Genomic DNA, 5,481 nt, shown 5'->3' on the forward strand with positions numbered 1-5,481 from the left:
ATTAAGAACAAGGCCTGGTCAAACTCCTCCTGCTACTAGTGCCTAGAAATATGCTTCCAAAAGAAAGACTGAGCTCAGAGGAGACAAGAAGACAGGGTCTCCTTCCAAAGCCTAGCTGCTCTGTGAAATACTTTATAGAACATGAATACAGTATTTTTAAGAGTCTGTAGAGCTTTGGTGATTGTGTTAGGGACAGAAGTATATCACATTGCCCCTACCAGAAAACTCCTATAGTTCCATGCCTAGAGAAAACTACCATAAACACTGTAGTATAGCTTTCTGAACTTTCACCTGGGTGTAGATATGCACTCCTGGCTTCTTTGCTTTTACCTAAATGGGACCATCTGCTACTACTAGAGCACACTCTACATTCCAGGCTCAGCGCTCCAAATACGTATCAGCTCGTACAAGTCTCTCACAGATGCCTCACCAGCTGGGTAGGAAGGAGGGATTATTACCACCTCTATCTCACAGGCAGGAGAGGAGGCCGAGATCAACCCCCACCCGGCCATGGCCGTGCAGAGCAGAGCTGCAGCTGATGGGGGAAGTTGGCCTCCGTGGCAGGGTTCTAACTCCCCACGGAACCTGTCCTCACCCAGAGCTAAGTTGTTGAATTGTTGATTGCTTTTTGCCCTAATATCAGGAACTGAACACAGAGCCTTGGCTCTGAACCACACTCCAAGCCCTTTTTATTATCTTCATTTTCAGACAGGGTCTCACTAAATTGCTCACACCGAACTCAAACTTTCCTCCGCCCTTCTCACTCGCCTTCTGGCGTGCTGGGATGATATAGGCCAGTTGTTGTTTGGTTTTCAGGTTTGTTGTTCATTTGTTTTCCCTCCTTATCTACCTGCACATTGTGGATAACATGTACCATATTAAAGTTATTAATCTTATCTACCTGTCTATATCTCTCCCTCATCATTCCACTGGACTTTCATCACTTTTACTTCAACCTCCACCTATATCCTAGCAGTTTCTTGCACTATGCACTTATACCACTGAAATACATTCCCAGTCCTTTTTTGGTCTTTTTGAGATAGGGTCTCACTGTGCAGTTCAGGCTGATCTTGAACTCTCAATGATCATCCTGCCTCAGCCTCCTGAGTTCTGGGATTACAGGTGTGCGCCACCACACCCAGCTTGTCACAGGTCACCTTTGATTCCTCATACCCATACCTTTACTACCATACCTGGTTTGTTTTTCTTTTGCGGAGCCGGGGATTGAACTCAGGCCCTTGCGCTTGCCAGGGAAGCGCTTATTCTACTGAGCCATCTCCCCAGCCCCACCTGGTTTGTTTTTAATATCATTATTATTATTTTGTATTTTAAGGAAGGGTCTACAAGGTGTTCAGAGTCTCACTACTAGATTAGACTGGTAGTGATTCTCCTTTTTGCAACCTCCCAAGAGCTGGGATTACAGGTGTACACCACCGCACCCAGTCTCAATTGCTGTCTCAGCATGCCCCGAGGGTGGGGCCAGCACGGCAGGCCTGGGGATCAAACTCCTGGCCCCTGTGCCTGCTTGCAGGCACTCTAATCCACTGAGCTATTTGGCTAGCCTTTGTTTTTAATTTTTAAAAAATCATTTATTTAGCTATTTAGTATAGGGTTTCACTACACAGTTCGACTCATAGTGATCCTCCTTTTTCAGCCTCCCCAACGCTAGGATTACAGGTGTGCGCCACCACGCTCAGTCTTGGTGGCCTGGCACGGCACACCCAGCGCTCTGGGGCTGGCACAGCATGGGGTACCGGGGATCAAACCCAGGTCCTTGTGCTTGCCAGGCAGGCAATTAGACCACTGAGCTATCTTCTCAGCCTACTGTACCTGTTATCAAGTTCTTTCATCCAAGTATTTCTCATTTCTCAGCCTTCATCACCAGCCTCATCTCCGCAAATACATTAGGTCTGGCATCTGAACACTGGATTCACCTTCTATTTATTCTCCCATCTCTGATCTCTTGCCATCCTCCTACTCAGTTCTCTTCTGCAGCCAATAATCTTTCTTTGAAGATATCCAGTTTTGTTCTTCCCCTTGAAATCTGGCTGCCTGTTATTTTCAGGGTAAAAAGGGGACATTTTTTTTTCAAGTTTTGTTTTTTGGGGTTGTGTGTGTGTGTGTGTGTGTGTGTGTGTGTGTGCTAGGGATTTGAACTCAAGCCCTCAAGCATGTTAGACAAGCGCTGTACTAATGAGCTACATCTCTAGCCCTAAAGCACACTTTTTTTTTTAAAAGAGGTTAAGAGTAGAAAAATTTATTGGGAAAAGGAATGGGGAATAGAAATGGGGACTAAGAATAGCTCCTAAGACAGGAGGGGTCCCAAATGGGTTGCTGTGGGCCGGGGAGATGATAGCTCAGTGGAATAAGCGCTTCCATGTCAAGTACAAGGGCTTGAGTTCAATCCCTGGTTCCCCTCCCCCCCCCCCCAAAAAAAAAGGGTTGCCGAAGCACACCTTTTTTTTTCCATAAAAGAAGACACTTTAATGTTTAGATAAGGGGGAGCTTCCGGGTTAGCTCAGTTGTGTAAAGCCCCTGCTTGGGCAAACATAGTCGTGCGCAGGGGACCGCGGTTTGACCCTCAGCTCCATATGCTGCACCAGGCCTGCTGTTAAGGCAGCCTGAGCCAGCCAGAAAAAAATCCTTCTTGACTTTTTGATAACCTGCTTTGGCAGATGCAGTGGCCAGGGTTCGATCCTGGTGTACCGGCCCCCACTACACACACACTGGCAATTGAGACTGGATGTGGTGGTGGGAGCCTGTAATCTCAGCTCCTGGGAGGGTGAACCCAGGCGGATCACTGTGAGTCCAATCTATGTAGTGAGGCCCTGTAATAAAATACAAAGAAAAAAAAAGTTTAGATAATTGTGGTTGTTTTGATTTGGCTAGGGGTTTGTTTGTTTGTTTGTTTGTTTTACACTGAATCTTGCTAAGTAGCCCAGGCTGGCTTTGAACTGGCAGCTGTCTTCCTGGACTTTCACCTACCATTCCAGTCTCATTTGAGTCCTTCTTAGTGTTTATCTTTTATCTCCATGACTCTTCTCCAGATGTACCAAGGTGCTTCACATTTGCCTTGTTCTTGTTGGCGTGGGTAGTATGGAGAGACTGAAGCCAGGGTCTGTGGGTGGATAGGCAAGCCCTCTACCACTGAGCTCTGCCCCCAGGGCATGTTTGCCCATCTCTATCCAGGCCTGGGTCCTGCAGTGACCTTGTTGTTTGCCCTGTTGTTCAAGCGAGTTCACATCTCAGTTCCCCTATTTCTCGAGACCATCTGTGGAAGTCCTCCTTCAGCCCAGGCAGAATCACTCCATAGCCTTCTGTTCCCATAGCACGGTCTCCATGCAGTGATTACTGACACTCTAACACTATATTATGATTTATTTATGTGCCTTTGTCTCACCAGCTTGTGTTCTCCTCCAGGACAGGGAATGGATTTATCCATGCTTTTTTTTTTTTCTTTCATTCATGTTTTTATCCATAGCTTAGCATGTAATCAAAATCCAATAAATATTTGTTAAATGAATGAATAAAAGGATGTCTTTGATTTGACTTTGCACAAAAAACGAAACAAAAAAAAACCCAGGAAATATTTCTTTGAGAGGACATTGCTTATAATCACCTTTGTATAGAAGCTAAGGACACGGATTGAATGTTAATTTAGCAATGCCCTTTGCCAGAAAACTATTCAATATCAACAAGTTATCTTGCTTTCTAATATTACTTAGCACAAGGGTGTCAAGGAATAGTTACAAAGATGCATGTTAGGTGCCCTTAATGGCAAAAGCTGAACACAGAAATATGAATGGCTTGCTGGGCCTGGTGGCACACCCCTGTAATTCCAGCACTCAGGAGGCTGAGGCAGGAGGATTGTTTTAATTTGGAGACCAGCCTGGGCTACCAAGTAAGCTCAAGTCCAGCCTGAAATGTATAGTAAGATCCTGTCTCAAAATAAAAAGGAATAGTTTGCTGATAAGGGCAATCTAGGAAATGACTCCTAGGGAACTTTTTATTTTGCTTTTTTGAGACAGGGCTCACCATGCAATTCAGGCTGGGCTGGAGTTCACTTTGTAGCCCAGGCTGGTCTTGAACTCCCAGTGACCCTCCTGACTCAGCCTTGCAAGTGTTGGGATTACAGGCATGCACCACCACACCCAGCAACATGAATAAATCTCACAAGGCACACATTTAGTAGACGAAGTTCATTCAACTCATAGAGAGTGAGTTCCAAAATCATTAAAATCCACTTGTTCAGTTAGGGTGAAAGCAGCCTTCTCAGAAAGTAAAGTCCTGCCAGGCACAGTAGTGCATGCCTGTATTCCCCGCACCCGGAGGCTGAGGCAGGAGGGTCATTGAGAGTTTCAAGAGCAGCCTGGGCTATAAAACGAATTCAAGGTCAGCCTGAGCTGCATAGTGAGATCTTACATCAAAAAGGTACAAGCAGGGCCGGGGAGATGGCTCAGTGGAATAAGCGCTTCTCTGGCAAGCGCAAGGGCCTGAGTTTGATCCCCGGTTCCACCAAAAAAAAAAAAAAAAAAAAAAAGGTACAAGCATGGGCCAGGGAGATAGCTCAGTAGAATAAACTCTTGTCTGGCAAGTACAAGGTCCTGAGTTCAATCTCAGGTACCCCCCAAAAAAAAAGATACAAGCAGGGCACGGTATTGGGCGCTGACCTGCCTTGCTGTCTCAGGGTGCCCAGCTAAATCGGCAGTAGTGCTAACACTGGCAAGTAAACTGAAGAGGGATGATGATCTCAAAGGGTCCCAGACGCCAGCCGCCTCAACCAACTCCACAAGAATGGTGTCTGTGAGAGATGAGTTGCTAATTAGAGAGGTTGCAGACTTTGAAGCTAATTTACCTTATGCATATAACGTGCATTTTCCTGATCCAAACAAGCTGCACTGCTTTCAGCTAACCGTAACCCCTGATGAGAGTTACTACCAGGGTGGAAAAGTTTGAAACTGAAGTTCCTGATGTGTACACCATACCATGGCACCTCCCAAAGTGAAGTGCTTGGCCAGGATCTGGCACCCCAGCATCACAGAGACAGGGGATGTCTGTCTCAGCTTACTGAGAGAACCCTCGACCGATGGCACTGGCTGGGCTCCCATGAGAACGCTGAAGGATGTTGTTTTGGGGGTGGGGCTCTTGATTCACTGAGCTTTTGAATTTTGATGATCCGCTGAATATCGAAGCTGCAGAACATCACTTGCGGGACAAGGAGGACTTCCAGAACAAAGTGGAGGACTACACCAAGCTCTATGCCAGATGATGAGAAGAGGACTCTGCAGCCAGGCACCCCAGGGGCTTCCTCTGTCCTAGCGCCCCCTCAGCCCCGCGGGCCATCCCTGTCCTGCAACTGCCCTGCTCTGGTGAAGACGTCCTTGTCTGCTTCCCATAACGTGTTTATTTTCCCCAAACTGTGCTGTCTAGGCTGGTTCAGCCCGAACTCAGCCTCCAGCCGCGCTCGCTCCCCAGCCCCGC

The 5,481-nt window shown here is 46.9% G+C and overlaps 1 pseudogene; it reads left to right on the forward strand.

Annotated features, from left to right (window-relative positions):
* Positions 1-510: 510 nt before the first annotated feature.
* LOC101573223 lies at positions 511-5,269 on the forward strand (annotated as a pseudogene).
* The last annotated feature ends 212 nt before the right edge of the window (positions 5,270-5,481 follow it).

The sequence above is a fragment of the Octodon degus genome, unplaced genomic scaffold, assembly GCF_000260255.1.
Source record: "Octodon degus isolate 3935 unplaced genomic scaffold, OctDeg1.0 scaffold00078, whole genome shotgun sequence".
Lineage (NCBI taxonomy): Eukaryota > Metazoa > Chordata > Mammalia > Rodentia > Octodontidae > Octodon > Octodon degus.